The 19,869-nt window shown below is 42.6% G+C and overlaps 1 protein-coding gene across 2 annotated transcripts in view; it reads right to left on the bottom strand.

Annotated features, from left to right (window-relative positions):
- The window catches only part of JAK3 (Janus kinase 3), a 283,985-nt gene that overhangs the window by 256,202 nt on the left and 7,914 nt on the right, over positions 1-19,869 (bottom strand). The window contains exon 1 of one of the 2 annotated variants that reach the window (XM_044285325.1): positions 17,250-17,300. The exons of the other annotated variant lie outside the window; for it this stretch is intronic. The gene's annotated coding sequence lies outside the window, so the exon portion shown is untranslated. Of the gene's footprint in view, positions 1-17,249; positions 17,301-19,869 lie in introns of those variants that run through there. 2 annotated transcript variants of the gene reach the window in all.

Genomic DNA, 19,869 nt, shown 5'->3' with positions numbered 1-19,869 from the left:
AGATTACAGTTACAGCCACATGAAACCTACTCTGTCTATCTATCTATCTATCTATCTAGATGTATCTAGATTGATAGATCTAAATTTGAATTTGTTAACAATGGACCTTAAAAACATACATTTCATTGGGTTTTTAGTTAAAATCGCAACTTCTGCAGTGCCCTCAGTATATACAGTGCCTTGCAAAAGTATTCACCCTCTTGACTTTTTTCGTATTATGGTGCCTCACAACCTGGAATTAACATGGACTGTTTGAGGATTTGCATCATTTAATTTACAAAACATGCCCACAACTTTGAAGATTTTTTTTTAATTATTATTATTATTATTGTGAAGCAAACAACAAATAGGACAAAATATTTGGTAGAGCCACCTTTTGCGGCAATCGCAGCTCTAAGTCGCTTTGGATAAGTCTCTATGAGCTTGCCACATCTTATCACTGGGATTTTTGCCCATTCCTCCTTGCAAAAACTGCTCCAGCTCCTTCAAGTTGGATGGGTTGAGCTTGTGAACAGCAATCTTTAAGTCTTACCACAGATTTTCTATTGGATTGAGATGTAGGCTTTGACTAGGCCATTCCAACACATTTACATGTTTCCCCTTAAACCACTCAAGTGTTGCTTTCGCAGTATGTTTGAGGTCATTGTCCTGCTGGAAGGTGAACCTCCGTCCTAGTCTCAAATCACACACAGAGTGGTACAGGTTTTGCTCAAGAATATCCCTGTATTAAGCACCATCCATCTTTCCCTCAACTCTGACCAGTTTCCCAGTCCCAGCTGCTGATCTTTGGGTGATGTGATGTGTTGGGTTTGCTCCAGACATAGCGTTTTCTTTGATGGCTGAAAAGTTAAATTATAGTCTCATCAGACCAGAGCACCTTCCTCCATACATTTTGGGAGTCTCCCACATGCCTTTTCGCAAACTCACAACGTGCCTTTTGGTTTTTAGGTGAAAGTAATAGCTTTCTTCTGGCTACTCTGCCATAAAGCCCAACTGTATGGAGCGTATGCCATATTGTCATCCTATGTACAGATACTCCGCTGTGGAACTCTGCAGATCCTCCAGGGTTTCCTTAGGTCTTTGCGCTGCCTCTCTGATTAATGCGCTCCTTGCCCGGTCCATGAGTTTTGGTGGGCGGCCGTCTCGTGGCAGGTTTGCTGTTGTGCCATGTTCTTTCCATTTGCTTAGGATAGATTTGATGGTGCTCCTGGGCATCTTCAAAGATTTGGATATTTTTTTATAACCTAACCCTGACTTATACTTCTCAATAATATTGTCCCTTACTTGTTTGGAGAGTTCCTTGGTCTTCATGGCAGTTTTTTGTTAGTGATGCCTCTTGTTTAGGTGTTGCAGCCTTCGGGGCCTTTCAAAAAAGGTGTGTATATGTAATGACAGATCATATGACATGAGGTTTTTCAGTAATGACTTAGCATTGAGCTCTATAGCTCAGTGGTTAAGGTTCTTGCCTTTTTGCACATAGTTGTGAGTTTGAATCCCCACAGAAACATTTCAAAATTAGAGTCTAAATTAACCTTATATACACAGGGTGTCCCCAGGCATAGTGACCATTCTTGGGAATACCTCTTGCATGTTCATAACACTGATTCCATATATGGACACATCTATATATGGAGTCAGAGCAGGGACAACTAAGCCAGGAAATTCCACACTCTGGAGCCCCAGACTGTTCAACTTTCTGCAGGGACTAAAGCAGGGGGGCCCTGGGCAATTGCCCAGTTTGCCAACGCCAGCCCTGGATATAAATATATATCTGGAGATAAAAAAAGTACAACCCTTTATGCCTAAAACAGGAAAGATTGTTCTCCCTGATATAAGAGAGAAACTAGTCTCCATATACAACCATGGGAAGTATTTGTGTCTACTGTAAAACTGTATTTCATGTATACAGTGCTTTATTGTTCTGCAAGAAAGTCTGCATGGCAAAAGATCTTCAACCTGGATATCTTTAAAAGACCTAATACATGTGTGCAGAATTGAAAATTCTGGACCTTTCTTACTGTCAATGAATTTACTTGTGTAGTATAAATTACCAATAACCAGCCCACATGGGTTAATGCTGAATTTCTGCAGCCATATAATCTCTGGCACCACCCTACTTCATCCCACTCTTCTTGAAGGGCGCCCTCAGGTCATTGAGGTTCTGGGGTATAGAGTTACAAGCCTCTACAAGGTGACTCAGCTGATACCCTGGGTCAGGGATGGCCAACCTGTGGCTCTCCAACTGTTGTAAAACTACAACTCCCATCATGCCCTGCTGTAGGCAATCTGGGCATGCTGTTAGTTTTGCAACAGCTGGAGAGCCTCAGGTTGGCCATCCCTGGCCTAGCTTTTCAATGGGATTCAGGTCTGGAGAAAGTACAGTCCACTCCATTTGCGGTACCCCAGTCTCCAGCAGTTGTTCCCTAATTATGCAACCTCGACGAGCTGGCACATTTTCATTGGTTAAGATGAAATTAGGCCTGTGTTGTTGATGCAGAGGCCCAATGACTGGATTAATGATGTTTTTCAAGCAGTATGGGCTTATCACTGTACCATTCACAAAGCATAGGGCAGTTCTGCATTGACTAGACACACCTGCCCACACTTTAACATCACCACCACCAAAGCCTCGTCTATGGCGGATGCATAGTGCTCTCCTTGACGTCTTCAACATCGTTGGCTGCCATCATTTCTGTTAAGCATGAATTGACTTTCATCAGTGACTATCACTGAGGGCCACTGCTCCCTCGTCCAGTGTAGATGCTCCCTGGCCAATGCAAGACTATGATGCCTGTAGTCAGGTACCCTTGCAGGTCATCTAGCAGGCAGATCACACTGATGTAAATGGTTTCGAATGGCCTGATGTGACACTTAGGTTTCTCTCACCTCCTTTAAATGTGCCTGGAGTTCTGTGGCATTAGTCATCCGCTTCCGCAGGGCATTGTTCACAATGAAATGGTCATCAGTGTGGGATGTGGCCAAAGGATGTCCACTTCTATGCCTTTCTGTGAGTCTTCCAGTTTCTCTGTATTTCTGTTGCAACCTACTGATGGCACTCTGTGAACTCTAAGCTCAGTGGCCACTTCCGTCTGAGAACATCCTGCTTGAAGCCTCACAATGGCTAGGTACTGTTGATCAATTGTTAAGTGTTGTCTTGGTCTCATGATGTCAAAATGTGAACAGCATGATGAGGAAGACTGTTTAAATACAAATTCTAATTGAACCAGGAAATGTATTGGGAGATCCATGAATTTTGCCTTTAAGCTCCTTGTTAGAGAACAGCAAGTTGTGCAAAAAGTACTGAAACATTGAACAGTTGGATGTGTGCATTCAAAAGTTTAGAGAAGGTCACATTAAATTCACCTGTAAAGGTTAGAGTGCATTTTAGGTTCATCCTGAAATTTCACCCACAAGCCAAATATCAAAATATATTTTTTTGTGAGTAGTGTATAAGATTTGGAAAATGGGACTTTGGCATTTGGACCAAAATTGCTTCTGCTCTAAGGGACTGCTAAGTGATCAAAGACAGTGTCAGATATGTAATGTGATTTGTTTATGATGTTTGTGATTTGATTTAATTCCAAACAGTTTTCTGTTTTATGCATCATATGAACGTTGAATTGTAGGGTTAATTACCACCTCCTAGAGAAAGTAACCAGGAAGGGATAGGCCCTAACCCCTGGGCTTGTTGTTTAGTTAGATTAGTCAACATCTTGTAGCTGAAATGTGAGCAGCTAAATACAGGGATGAGACCAGGGAGCATCCCAGAGAAGAATTGTAGTTCGGTATACCTAAGAAGGTTGAGCAGCCATGTTCTTGGGAATCTGTAAAGGTTATGCACAAGGCTATAGACTTCACAGCACTTGGCTATGTCTAAAGGTCACAGCCCCTGGTCATATGCAGAATTGCAGCAATTGTTCAAGGATAGTGTAAAGGCTATTGACCCCTGTTTGTATTTCTGCTGCTTGAGAGTTGAACTGGGAAGTATAGAACAGATTATTTGAAAGTGTATCTCTTTAGAGAGCTCCTGGAATTAACCCATTAATGCAGACTCAGCAATGATTGTACCTGTCCAAGAACTGTGCCTCCATTTTATAGAAGAATACCTGAAGATTTAGTAAAAACTCTTGGGGTCATTTTAGATGCCGGTCTTAATAACCCTGCGCTGGCGCTTGAAGCTCCTAAGTTATGAAGAGGTGCCAGCCTCTTCTTAACTTAGGCACATCCACCGCCAGCCTAAATCTACTCCAGCTCCCCTCATAAATGACCCCCTCTGTGTTTACTTGTTCAACTGTCTAATCCATTTTTACCATTGCCTGCCTTGCAACTCACAACTACCAACATCAAGGGCATCCAGCAGTAAGGAGACCCATGATCAGGATGTGTCCCAGGGGAATATTACCATTAGGTGCAACCTCCCCCCCCCCCCCCCCCCCACTATACACAGCCCCAGGTAGCATGGGAGCTGGACACCCACCTCACAACCACTACTATCATTCCCATCCTCACCCCTCCCATCTGGTTTACTGCACATAGGTAGCTGACAACATCACCTAGATGGCTACTGAGCTAAGAAAGAGCATTTCAATGAATAAAATACAAGTTATACCAAATCACTTGTTACATTGAATCAATTTCCAGAAAACTATATAACAATCTTCTCAGCTTCTTCAGCTCTGTAACATGTGTAATACCCCAGGAATCTGTGCAATGTTATATTTGGCTCTTGTATTATGTCATTTTGTCCAGCGGAAGGAGGTATTATGTGGCAATGGCTGACTGTAACAGGGCTTAACCTGTTCCAACTTTCCTAGGAGAGCAGACAAGTCTAGTGTGAGTCAGCATTCTATAGTTAGAGTTAGATGGAGAAGTGAAGGGAGAGGACTCTCTCCTGCCTGAGAGTGAGGAAGCAGCTCCTAGAGCACCAACTTTCTAGAATTGACTCAAGTGGGGTCTTGGAAACAGAGACAGCAGACTGACCTGTTACAACCAGTTTCTGCTTACCTGGCTGCAAGGTGAGGTAAAGCAGGCCAAGGACACCCTCATCACCAAACTACCACTAGGCCAGTAACATCTAAGTGCAGCCATCCAACCTGCCACCATACCTCCTCGGCCGGTGCCAGAACAGAATTGCACTAAAACCTACTTCTACCGTTTGTATTTTCAAGTTTTACGTTGCACTTAGTAAAAGGACTTTCAAGTCTGGCCTCATTATTCAGTGCTACAACTTTCACTGCAACGGACCCCAGGGAGCAACGGCCTGAGCTAGGACACAATAACACAGCTATACTAAATTAGGGCAAATACCATTCTCATTCTCTATGCCGGCTCCCAAGGGGGCTCACTGCACATGCTGCTGACTGCACTGCATTTTCATCGTGACAGGTTCGCTTTAAAGGGGTTGTCCAAGCTAAGAAAAAAATCTGCTGAAAGGCAGGGAAGGTGTTATAATGACTTAAAGTTATACTTACCTATTTAAACCCTTTTTGCTTCAGCAACTCTGCCCTGGTCCTCCTTTTTACATGGCTTCAGCAGTGCCCTGTCCATACAACATGTAACCACTGTAGCCAGCCACTGGCCTCAAAAGTCTTATGAGGTATACCGCTGAAGCTAGTGATTGGTTGCAGTGGCTATGTGCAGTATTCAGGCACGTCACTGCTGCAGCCAAGAAGATGACATCATGTCTGCAGTGGTGGGCAGGATCAGAGTGGTGTTGCTGGAGCAAAGGGAGTTTGAACCAGTGAGTAAAACTTCCTTTGTTATTTTAACACTGTCCCTGCCTCTCACCAGGTTTTTTATTAACTTCAACAACTCATTTAATTAATATGCTTATATAATTTAGCTACAATTGAATACTTCTCTCTGAATTGTGGAATTTTTACACTGTTTCAGGTTAAATCAATTCACTAACACGAAGCACGAGGAACTTCGGCTTTGAGGCGAATCAAATTTATCCTGAAATTCGGATCAAATTTGTGCGATTCGATTCGCTCATCTCTACCAACTTTCATCCGGACAATATTTCATGCATGCAGGAATTTTTGTCCAGCCTAAAGCAACATTCACATGTCCGCAATTTCGTTCCACATTTTGCGGAACAGAATTGCGGACCCATTCATTCCTATGGGGCAGCACGTCCAGGTCCGCACTTCCGTTCCGCAAAAAAATAGAACATGTCCTATTCTTGTCCGCAATTGCGGACAAGAACAGGCATATTCTATTAGTGCCGGCAATGTGCGGTCCGCACATTCCCACTTTCCGTGTTTTGCGGGTCCGTGGCTCCGTAGATCCGCGAAAAACGTTGCGGACCTGTGAATGGAGCCTTAAGCTGCCATTGATTCAGCTGTATCCCCACCAGATCCTATTGTAGTCAATGGTGATCCAGCGTTTCCCAGCATCTGGTTATGCCAGAAGCTGTGAATTCCAGAAGCTGGCCCTCTGCTAAAACAGCCTGCTGGATATTACAACGCTGATGAGAACATTGCATCCTTGTCTGGTTCTTCATCTTGCAGTACAAAGAATACAAACAAAAGTAGCTTTCACAATGGGAAATCCTCAGACGTTCTTCCTAGAACATAATCATTAAGCAAATATAGATTTTTAATAAGTTGTGCAACTAAATTTAACATAGGATGAATGACTATTAGCTGTTATTATGACCATAAATCAAACATGTCAATTCAATTGTTGAAAATCTAAAGAAGATAACATGGTTTAATTTTTCACAGACAAGTGGCAAAACAACTAAAGTTCTTATACTAAAAGTATAATCTTATTAGTATAGTTATTAGTATTAAGTCCTTATACTGTACTAATAAGTATAAGCTATAAGCTTTCTTGTTAAATATGTCTAGGCTATCTCCGTAGGTTTAAATATACGTGCTGGTATGATATATGTAAATGTGTTTTTAAAAAGCAGGTTCAAATATTTTCTATAAGAGAGTTTATCTCACTACACAAAGCTTCCTGTTGAAACCATCAGATATGCAAATTGAACCAGTAGACACAGGATATACATACAGAAAAATGGCCTGACTATTGTGAAACATACACTAAGGCATGGAGTTCATCCTGCTATACGTATATACCCACCATAGCAACTATTAAATATTATTTACATAAAAACCAGTAAAGGTACCAGTCTATATTCAGGATGATCTCATTAGCTGCCATTAGCTGAAACAAAGGTGTAAACCACTCACAAAATTTAAGGAAGATTGAGTGATGCTAGCCTGTGGGAGCCATGATGACTGGTATGGACATTTGTGTGTTTTGAGGTATTAGAGAATTTGCCTTTAAGCTGGACAGCTAGGGAATTGTGATGTATTGTAATTGGCAAGGCGTCATAGGCTTTTCTTTGAATTTGCTAATGTAAATTGTGTATGAGAAGCAAAAAAGCTGTTGCAGCAAGATGAAAATCCTTTACATCGGACAAAGTATCTCATTGTCATGATCCCATTTCTTGTGGAAGTTACAGCATATATCAAAAGATATGTGCATGTATTCATTGTGAATTATCACAAATGCACTAAAACCGTATCATCTAATGGTCTGTTTCAGTACCCAAGGTGGCATAACATCAATATGTACTGAACATGACTGGTAGAATCATTTTGCATGATAAAATAATTGTAATGTTTGGTGCAGTACCACTTTTGGTGACCTGTATTGACTCAAATGTTCAGAAACTTTACTCTGGCCCTTGTTTAACTGGATAAGATCTAAATCTTAAAGGGGTTGTTCACCCTTGGGGGTCTTTAGGGCATACCCCCCCACGTGGCAGGACCTGCATAAAGAAGGAGACATACTTACTTTCTCCCTGCCACTGGGTTCCAGTTCATTCATTCCTCCCACCGCCACTGCCTCACTCTGGTTCCCACGTGTTATCCTGTCTGACATGGCTCATGTGGCCGCTATCGCCAATGACTGAAGCGGGTGACGTGTCCCCCATGTGTCACGTAACTGGGTCACATGATGCATGTGGGATATATCACCACTGCAGCCAGTTATTAATTGTTGGCTAAAGCTGTCAATTGACCCATGTCAAACAGGATGACAAGTGAGGACCAGAGAAAGTCATTTGTGGTGGGAAAGCAAAAGAGTCAGACCCCAGTGACAGGTAAGTATGGTTTCCCACACAGGTCTAGCCACATGGGGTATGGGGTTCTGGCAGAAAGGTCAGCAACCCCTTTAAATAGTCACTGTACTTTTACCATTTATGAGCCACTTGTCTCCATAAACCCCCCACCCCACCTACCTTGATCATTCAGCTTAAAATTTACTGCCAAAAGCCATCTTGATAGACAGCATCTAATATAACGTAACAATGTTTTTTTCCCGTATGACTCTCAGAGCCACAGTTTGCGGCCCCCATCTTGATGGATAGCAATACAGTTGTTCATGCAATCAGCTGTGTTTCTCACTGGAGCCCCCATACGCTGCTGGATTAAAGGTCCTGCTCCAGGACTCTATCAGGAGCAGGTTGATTCCCCAGCTGTCAGTGACAGCAAGGGACCTGACAAGAAGACAGTAGCGGTTTACTACTGCTTATGCCTTCTCCTCAGACAGGTGTGCGATCCCATGATAGCCAGGTATCTCGGGGGGAGAGCAGAGCTGCTGGATCTTGAGACTCTGCTCAGCTCTACCTTGTACAAAGCCCCCACAAGGAGTTGCTGTCCTCTGTAACTAGAGCTTCTTTTGATGCCCCAGTTACAATGGAAATAGTGCAAAATACCCCCAAAAAATGTCAGTTTCCTCCCCCCAGAGGTCTTTTAAGGTTCTCTTGGGGGGCATATTATGTGGCAAAAATATATTCTAAAAGTAAGTAAATATAATTAAAAATAATAAAATAAAGCAAATAACAAAAACTTCAGCTCACCCTTGTTTGCCATAGATGTGCACAGAAATCCCGGACCAGGGAAAAATGCCAAAACAAAAACAAAAATTCCAACATATAAGCCACGATTAAAATCCAAAATGTTTATTGCTTCCGTATGGCAAATCCACATGGCAACCAGAGTACAATGCGGTCTAAGTGTTTCAAAGTAGCGTCTTAATCATGACCATGGCATATCCACACCTTGCTAGCTTAAAAGCCTTCCTCCAGCAACAGCACGCCCCCAATCATGTGTTTGAATAATCAATGATTAAATAGTCGAAGTGTGCAATATGGTATGTTAAAACAAAATTAAAAATAGATCACATGTAAACATTGCAAAAACACAGAAACCCGAATTACTATTCAAAAATTAGATCATACCTATTATTCATGCCTTTAGGAATCGTACTATCCAATGAAAATATCTAAATTGATTCTCAGTGTCTTCCCCCCCTGTCGATATGACTTGAAAACTCTCTCAATGCCCATGACATCTAAATCAGTCATGTCCCCCTTATGGACATCTCTAAAGTGTCGTGATAGCATTGAAATGTTAACCAATTTTACAGTATATTCGAAATATCAGAGAGGTGCTTTGAGGCTGTTCCAAGTGCAGCTCACATACTGAAGATTACATTTTCTACATGTATCTAAATATATCACATTACTAGTGTTACAGTTGATATAAGATTTTATTTTAAATACGTCACCCGTAACACTAGTAGTAAAGATTTTCTCTATTTTCAAACAACTACATAGCTGACATTTGCTGCGGTCACATTTGTAACACTCCACTATATCCAACCATGTGGGTCTTTGTACAGTGGATATAAAAAGTCTACACCCCCCTGTTAAAATGTCAGGTTTCTGTGATGTAAAAAAATGAGACAAAGATAAATCCTTTCAGAACTTTTTCCACCTTTAATGTGACCTATAAACTGTACAACTCAGTTGAAAAACAAACTGAAATCTTTTAGGTAGAGGGAAGAAAAAATATAAAAATAAAATAATATGGTTGCATAATACTGATACTTTTTTGAAGCCCCTGTTGATTATATTGCAGCACTCAGTCTTTTTGGGTATGAGTCTATCAGCATGGCACATTTTTACTTGGCAAGATTTGCCCACTCTTCTTTGCAAAAACACTCCAAATCTGTCAGAATGTGAGGGCATCTCCTGTGCACAGCCCTCTTCAGATCACCCCTCAGATTTTTAATCAGATTCAGGTCTGGGCTCTGGCTGGATCATTCCAAAACTTTAATATTCTTCTGGTGAAGCCATTCCTTTGTGGATTTGGATGTATGCTTTGGGTCGTTGTCATGCTGAAACATGAAGTTCCTCTTCATGTTCAGCTTTCTAGCAGAAGCCCGAAGGTTTTGTGCCAATATTGACTGGTATTTGGAACTGTTCATAATTCCCTCTAGCTTAACTAAGGCCCCAGTTCTAGCTGAAGAAAAACAGCCCCAAAGCATGATGCTGCCACCACCATGCTTCACTGTGGGTATGGTGTTCTTTTGGTGATGTGCAGTGTTGTTTTTGCACCAAACATATCTTTTGGAATTATGGCCAAAAAGTTCAACCTTGGTTTCATCAGACCTTAACACCTTTTCCCACATGCTTTTGGGAGACTTCAGATGTGTTTTTGCAAAATGTAGCCTGGCTTGGATGTTTTTCTTTGTAAGAAAAGGCTTTCGTCTTGCCACTCTACCCCATAGCCCAGACATATGAAGAATATGGGAGATTGTTGTCACATGTACCACACAGCCAGTACTTGCCAGATATTCCTGAAGCTTCTTTAATGTTGCTGTAGGCCTCTTGGTAGCCTCCCAGACCAGTTTTCTTCTTGTCTTTTCATCAATTTTGGAGGGACGTCCAGTTCTTGGTAATGTCACTGTTGTGCCATATTTTCGCCACTTGATGATGACTGTCTTCACTGTGTTCCATGGTATATCTAATGCCTTGGAAATTCTTTTGTACCCTCCACCTCAAAGATTTAAATTTGTTTTTCAATTGAGTGGTACAGTTTATTTATCACATGAAAGGTGCAAAAAGTTCTGCAATGATTTATCTTTGTCTCATTTTTTTACATCACAGAAACCTGACATTTTAACAGGGGTTTGTAGACTTTTATATATCCACTGTACATGTGAATCCTCCAAAAATAAGCTAGGCGGCAACATGGAGGCTAAAGTGGGAGCCTTTCTACTGACAATTTTAATATCCGGATCCAAAATGGAATGTATACTATCATCCTGAAACAAAATTGGAAGATATTTAATGATAATGTTCTGTATTTAATTAAATTGCTGACTATACTTAGGTACTAACCTCAATTGCTTCAAATCAATAATTATTGCTTTTTGTTATTCATAATCCTATCCGAATTGTGACATATTAACTTCTGTCTATCAATATGTCTAATTTTTTCCTTGCTTATATAAGAATACGTTTCCCATAACCCCTTTGCTTAAACCTTATATATAATTATGAAAAGTGGGATCCTCAGAGCAATTTCTACGGATTCTAATGGTCTCACCAAATGGACTTCCATTATTCACATATCTACGGTGGCAAGGAGAGGCCAGTAGTACAGTGTGACAACTGGTGTCTTTCATATAATTTCTACAAACCACCCTCTTGCCATCACTAGATAACCTGAGATCAAGAAAAGGGATATCACTAGCAGATAACTGATACGTGAATTGTAAACTCATCTAAATTTTGTTGATATATCTAACCAAATTGAGAAAATCACTGTCTCTGCAGTACCAAACCATGATAATATTGATTTATCTACCATACCATATGATAGAGGGCAACAAATATTGTCCTCCCTCATAAGGTAGAATTCTTCCCAATGGCACATAAAATATTTGCAAATGATGGGGAGAATTTCACACCCCTAAATGCCCACCTCGTCTGCAAGTAGAAAGTGACATTGAAGGAAAAAAAAAAATAATTAATAAAATAATAAAATGCTAAAAAAAATGATAAAATAAAAATAAAAAGTGCAAAATAAAAAGAAATGGTTAGTGAACCCCAGAGGTCTTTTTATTTAGTAAAAATATATTTAACAAAATAAGTTAAATATAAAATAATAATAGAATACAAATAAAACAAAAAATAAAACATCCATGCCAACCAAAACCATCTCCATTATCACATGAAACTGTACATATTATATATCAAAATGACGACATAAGGGGGGCAGAGCTAGCGCCAGACTGTGATGGCAGCGTAGTCAGGAGCTCTCCGCTACAGATCCTACAAAGCACCAGCATACATTAGCCGACTGCCAGAGAAATGGTCAAGATAGGCCAAGCTAGGTGTGGGGACTCGTCCAGCTCCAACAGAACGGCGAATCAGAGTGGAGAAATGGACAAATTCATCAGAAAAGCAGCCGCCAGAGTTGCGGCCCGGGAGCCCAAGATGGCGCCGACACCTTCACTAAAGGTTAGTGAGCGTGCAGCAGATTTCTCTGAAGGGGAGTCGGACGCCGAAGATTCCCACAACAGAACTGCACTCCCGATCACGCGCAAGTTCCTGAAGCAGACGCTTAGCAAGGCAATGGAGCCTGTTCTGTCTGAACTAACGGCCATGCGACAGGAGATGCTACATGTCGGGGACAGAGTGGTCTTCTTAGAGACACACCAGGCCGCGATTATAGCCCACCAGTCAGCCACAGCATCCTCCCTGCAGAAATGTCATGCTCACCTGAACGACCTCCACAGCGCTATGGAGGACCAGGAAAACCGAGGACGGAGGAATAATCTTCGGTTCAGGGGGATACCCGAATCAATCACTGCCGCTGATATTCCAGCCACTGTCATGGCGCTGTGCAAGTCCCTGCTAGGCCCAGAGCTTCAGATGGACATCACTATTGAGCGCGCTCATAGAGCGCTGAGGCCTAAACCGAAGCCAGCCGAACCCCCCAGGGATATCATATGCTGCTTTCTGAATTTCCAAGTCAAAACTGCAGTGCTGGAGGCGGCCAGGAACCAGGATACAATATTGTGCGAGGGATCGCCTGTTACGGTTTTCCAAGACCTAGCTCCATCAACTTTAAGAAAACGACGATCTTTGAAACCCCTAACCGACTGGCTCCGGTCTAACAAAATCTTATACCGGTGGAACTTTCCATTTGGACTTTCCTTCACGCATGAGGGTCGCCGCCTCACGATCTCAGCGTTCGCCGATTTAGCTGGAGTTTTTGACCAACTTCAGATACCAAGCATGGACATTGAGAACTGGGAGCTATATCAGGACATTCTGGAGTTGCCGGAGATTCCTGTGATCACGCCCTTTGAGCATCCACGCACTCCAAAATCGCAGAAGTCTAAGCGAAGAAACATACAGTTTTTTCCTGCTCCCACTACCCTATCTCTCACACTCTTGTATGGTGCACGTGTCTAATGAGAGGCCATCCACGACACTTCTCAAGTGCAGTCTGAGAACCTCACCCATGAGGCATCAAACAGTGCTTTGGGGATCACAAGTGGGTTATATACCCTTTCCCCCCCCTAAAGCCTATACCCCATTCTGTGATGACCTGCCCTTCAAGGTTTTTTTTTCACAGATAGTATTTCTTTCTGTTTATTGTTTTGTTTATTGCTGTTTTGTTTACTATGTTATGAAGGTACATGTCTTCTGTGCTCTAAGGGCCCGTCAGATGCAAGAGCCCCCACTGGATCCCGCTATGCTCACCCAGATCTCACCTGGCATTTTCTACAAAGCCGAGCTCTCCTGGAGGAGGAGGGACAATCAGCGAGGTAATACACAACACACTAAATACAATGGCTGACCTATCTTTTGCGTCATACAATGTCAAAGGCTTTAATTCTCCCTCAAAGCGGAGTCAGGTTTTCTCATTGTTACGCAAACTGGGAGCCACTGTTCTTCTCCTCCAGGAGACGCACTTCAAATTCAATCAATACCCCAATCTCTCATATGGCCATTATTCACAATGGTTTCACTGTGGCGGCAACTCCTCTGCTTCTGGGGGGGTGAGTATCGGGTTTCGGAGGAGAGTCCCTTTTCAATATATATCACATTTACAGGATCCTGAGGGTCGATACCTAATGGTTAAGGGCAACATAGGCCCTCAGATATATACATTCATCAACTTGTATGCACCAAACACTGGCCACCACGCTTGGTTTTCCAAGGTTTTTCCTGTTATTAATTCCTTTGCAGAAGGTTTGACTATAGCAGGAGGGGATCTTAACGCTACACTAAACCCTCAACTAGACTTCTCAACTTCAAAATCGGCCCTTTCTCTTAAAACCCTAAGGTACATTAGAGAAGGTTTTTGGAACCTCCACCTCATAGACGTCTGGCGTACTCTGCATCCCACTACTGCAGACTATACTTTTTACTTAAATGTCCATGGCTCATACCAACGCCTGGACTACATGTTAGTATCTAAAGAGCACCTTCAATACTGTCATAACCCTCAAATAGGATCTATACACCTTTCTGACCATGCCCCTGTTTCCTTGTCACTCTCCGCCTTGGCCCCCAAACAGTACAAATTTTAATGGTGCCTCAATGAATCCCTATTAGGGAATCAGTACACTAGAGACAAGATTGCTGAACTCCTTGAGGAATACTTTACCTTGAATAAAAGTCCCGATATCTCGGCCCTATCCTTATGGGATGCCCATAAACCTTTCATTAGGGGACATTTCATAAGCATGGGAGCTCATCAAAAAAAGGAGAGAACCAAAAAATTAGACCTTCTTTGCCAGAAAATACAGTCCTTAGAATCCTCACATAAACGTACATTCTCAGCACTACAACTCCAGGAGTTGTCTGGGTATAGAGCTGAACTGAAATCCATGCTACAGCAGTCCACAGCTAAGCTTTCATAAACTCGCAGCACAAGTTCTTTGCCCATGGTGACAAAACATCCAAATTCATGATGAGCAGAATAAAAAATAGGAGAGCAGCAAATTACATCCACCAATTATCATCCCCCCAGGGCTCCCCCTTATATTCCTCTAAAGAAATAGGTGCTCAGTTTAGAGAGTTTTACGAAGCTCTATACAATTTGCCCCAAACTCATACATCAATTCTATCATCCTTCCTAGATTCAATCCCAATTCCGACTATCCCTGAAGACCAGAAACAGAAACTGGCCTCCCCGTTCACTCTTGAAGAACTCAAAACTGCCCTAAAACAGACACCCTCTGGCAAAAGTGCAGGCCCTGATGGCCTGCTGGTACAATACTACAGAACATACCAGCAATGTTTACTTCCTCACCTACTTGAGGTTTGCAATTTAACCCTTAAAGGGGAGAAATTATCCAGGGATATGACACAAGCCCATATTACCTTGATCCCTAAAGAGGGAAAAGATCCTAAACAATGTGCCAATTATAGACCTATTTCCCTCCTCAATATTGATCTTAAGCTGCTTGCGAAGTTATTAGCTACTCGTTTGTCAGTTTTACTTCCTTCAATAGTACACGGGGATCAGGTGGGCTTTATCAAAGGTAGAGAAGGTAGACACAATACGACCAGGGTATTGAACATAGTGCAATTTTCTGCTAATCGATCTAGACCTCTCCTCCTGCTGAGCACGGATGCAGAAAAAGCATTCGACAGGATAAATTGGCTTTTTCTGAAACATGTCCTCACACGGTTTGGCCTGCCTGATCCCTTTGTACAAGCTACCTTCGCAATGTATGCACATGCCTCTGCTTCGGTATTGGTTAATGGTGATCTGTCTCACCCTTTTTTTTATCCAAAACGGTACTAGGCAGGGATGCCCCCTTTCCCCTTTGCTTTTCGTATTGGCACTGGAGCCGCTTCTACTGAGATTGAGAGCAGACACCGTTATCCGAGGAGTGGTTCTGGGTGGCAGGGATCATAAAATTGCCGCATTCGCGGACGATATCATGATCATGACATCTAACCCTAAAGACTCACTACATATTATACAACAACATCTAGATTGCTACAGCTCTTTTTCAAACTTTAAAATTAATAATCAAAAATCGCTAGTAATTTGTGTAGGGATCCCCCAACCGACCCAAAATTGCTTAAAAAAAGACTCCCCTTTCAACTGGTCCACCCTCTACATAACGTATCTAGGGGTTAAAATTAGCTCAAACACCAAGGACCTGTTTTCAATGAACTATACCCCACTACTAAAAGATATCTCCTATAGTATAGACAAAATCTCCTGGTTTGGACGAAAGAACTTACTTATGTCATTGATACTCCCTCACCTTACATATTTACAACAAGTCCTGCCCATTCCGGTCCCCAAGACATTTATAATGAAATTATTTCGCTCATTTATATGGAGAGGGAAAAAAACAAGACTGTCTTACGAACTTCTTTCGCGCCCTAAGTGTCTCGGGGGTATTGCCCTTCCAGATCCAGAGTTGTATGGGAAGGCAGTCATGTTGTCTAGAGTAATGGAATGGCTCAGACCTAATAGCACAAAACCTTGGGTTGCAATGGAGCAGGACTTAGTAAATAAGCCCTTTAGATCCCTATTACTAGGTAACAGAAGCACATGTCACTTACCCTCCTCACCGTATCCAGTTATTCAAGCCACCTTGAATGTGTGGAGATGGTTTCAATCATCTCACTGTTCGATACCCTTTCCCTCCCCTCTTCTTTCCATTAGGGATATCCTGGGAACAGCAATGCCCGAGGTGATAGACTGTACTCCAAAGGTCTTGAGGGAATCATCACTCCCAATTCTACCATTTTTTGATCCCAATGGTTCCTTAGTCAATCTTAAGGAATTCCAAGCGATATTTACTTCTGATCGCCGGCATATTCCCTCCACATCTTATATACATGCTTTCATCTCTCAGCACATAACAATAAATGATCTATATCGACCTTTACTCTGGTCTGAAGCCTTGATCTCGAACCTTGTCCCCCCAAAGAGGTTAATCTCATTACTTTTCAAAAAGCTAAACATTCCACCGACCCCCACTAAGCCAGCGCTTGTCCGCCATTGGGAAAGGGATTTGGGACAGGAACTCTCATGCTCCATATTGCCGGACATTTTGTCTTCCCCACACTACTTATCCAGATGTGTACAGGAGAATGGGTATAAGGTCCTAACCAGTTGGTACAAAACCCCGGACATCACCTCGTTGTATTCAGCAACAGCTTCTGATACATGCTGGAGGTGTGGTACGGATAGAGGCAGGGCCGGTTCTAGGTGAAATGGGGCCCTGGGGCGAAAAATAATAAGGCCCCCCCCCCCCCGACACTCGCTGACTTTAACGTCCCGTATTGACTCTGGATATTTAATTTGTGGACGTTTATACAGAAGAAACTGTAAATTGTATGGCACAGTGTATGCTATATGTGTATAACAAACATATTTCACATGAAAACTTACAGTTACTTGGCTTGGCCTTTGGGGATCTCAGACACCACTTCAACACTTTCGCCAGGGGCTCGGCGGAGCTGATGTTGTGTTTTATCCTAATGAGAAAGATTTCATAATAAGGATTTGGAGAAGGGGCAGAGGGATAGCAGAGCAGGGAGAGGCTGGTGCTGCTACTAGGTTGGTCATACCATGGGGGAGTAATAAGGCCCACAATAATGCCCCCCAGTAGAAATAATTCTCCTTATAATGTGACAGTGCAAAAAATACCCTCTTGCAATGCCCCCAGTTGAGCTAATGTGTGCCCCCATAATGTGCCCGTATAAAATACCCCTATATAGTGCCCCAGTAAATGCCCCCATAGTGCCTCTCTCCCCCCTCCCTCCTAGTGCCCCCCATAATGTACTAGTATAAAATGCCCCATACATAGTGCATCAGTAGATACCCTCAGTGTCCCCCATAATTTTCAAGTATAAAATACCCCTTCTTAGTGCCCCCGTAGATGACCCCATAGTACTCCTCTCTCCCTTCCCCATAGTACCCACCATAATGTGTCACAGTATAAAATGCTACTGTACAGAGCCCCGCATATAAAATACCCCTTCTTTGTGGCCTCAGTAGATGCCCCTATAGTGCCCACCAATAATATGCCAGTAACAGGAGCTCCCCCATATCATGTGCCAGTAGCCAGAGCCCCCCCATCATGTGCCAGTAGCAAGAGGCCCCCCATCATGTGCCAGTAGCAAGAGGCCCCCCATCATGTGCCAGTAGCCATAGGCCCCCTATCATGTGCCAGTAGCCAGAGGCCCCCTATAATGTGCCAGTAGCCATAGGCCCCCCTATCATGTGCCATAAGCAAAAGCCCCCCTTTAATGTGCCAGTAGCCAGAGCCCCCTCTATAATGTGCCAGTAGCCATAGCCTTCCCTATCATGTGCCAGTAGCCAGAGCCCCCCTATAATGTGCCAGTAGCCAGAGCCCCCCCATAATGTGCCAGTAGCCATAGGCCCCACCCTATCATGTGCCAGTAGCCAGAGCCCCCCTATAGTGTGCCAGTAGCCAGAGGCCCCCCTATAATCTGCCAGTAGCCAGAGCCCCCCCCCCCCCCTCATATCAGTAGCTGCCAGTATTGTACACAAAAAACACACCCAAAAAAAAACCAAAAAAACTTATACTTACCTCCATGTCAGTGAAGCCTATCAGAGTAACAGGGGAGGGACACACCTCTCTCTCCCCTGCCGCACAGCCATCTGTATCGCTGTCCTGAGGATGGCGATACAGATGACTGTGGAGATGAGCGCTTCCACAATGGAAGCACTCATCTCCGTGTGCCCTGTCGCCGCTGCCCCCACTTGCCGCCACGGGGGACGGGGCCCACTAAAATATATTTAGTTGGGACTTGGGGGCCCAGGGGCAATTGCCCCCCTTGCCTTAATGGAAGCGCCGGCCCTGGATAGAGGAACTTATTTCCACATATGGTGGGATTGCCCAATAATTAAAGCGTGGTGGGAAGAAATATTCCAGGTTAGCAACTTAATTTGCAAGACCAAAGTTCAGATGTCTGCGAGCAAAGCACTACTTAACCTGGATATGGATAAAGCAATTCACCCTATGCCTTTCCTTTTCAAACAGCTTCTGATGGCAGCTCGACTTTTAATTCCAAAGTATTGGCTGTCATCTACCCTGCCTTCCATAGAGCAATGGAAACTCAAAGTCGAACAAATTTTTCGCTTTGAAGAACTATCCTCTTGGGAAGCTAGAAATCATTCAAAATTTCAACGTCAGTGGCATTTATGGCAAAAGTTTAGGCACCCGAGCTACTCACAAAGTCCGGCTATATACCCTGTCAGTTTGGGGAGAGCTCTATTGGCCTAAGTCTAGTACGGAGGGAAACCAAAGCTCACTTCAACCTCTGTATATTTCCTTCTTCTGAAATACCCTGTTAGCGTAATTATAGTAGTGGTATAATTCGTGACTAAGCATTGATGTTAATATATCTGTAAGCTTGATTTACTGAAAATGTCAACTCATGTACCTGTGACCTTCTTCCTCTCTACTATATCTGATGTGAACCCTATGTAATGGCTTATATATGCAAGTGTTGCACACCTTGCAAGGTGTGTTTACACATATTAATGTACCTTGTTACGTTATAAAAAAAATAAAAATTAATAAAAATAAAAAAATGACGACATAAAATAGACTCATTTTAATAATTTATTTTGGTGTTCATTTTCATATTTAAAGAATAAGTAGCTATACGGTAGTTTGAAAAAAAATTACTTTTAAAAAAATTACTCAAATAAAACTAAAAAAGAAAAGATGTTAAAAAATATATTAAAACGCCCTATGTGTGATGAAAAAAATTTTGCAAAAGTTTTTGGGGTAGTCCAACAAATAAAGTTTTTCAGACCTAGTTATTAAAGGGTTAACCAATGAGCGCTTTCCCTGCTAATAAGGGAAAGTGCGTACTGGTTATTGCATGGTATCTGACACACAGATGTAAACTATGTCTGGGAGACAAGAGGCGGTAATAACCAATAAGTGGTGTCCCATGCGCTCATTTATGAATAAGAGGCAGGGTAGCAGGAAATGTCGCCACTTAAAGGGGTTTTCCCATGACTAATGTACAAA

This window comes from Bufo gargarizans, chromosome 1, assembly GCF_014858855.1.
Source record: "Bufo gargarizans isolate SCDJY-AF-19 chromosome 1, ASM1485885v1, whole genome shotgun sequence".
NCBI lineage: Eukaryota > Metazoa > Chordata > Amphibia > Anura > Bufonidae > Bufo > Bufo gargarizans.
The sequence above is the reverse complement of the archived record's forward strand: the minus strand, read 5'-3'. Positions and strand labels throughout refer to the sequence as shown.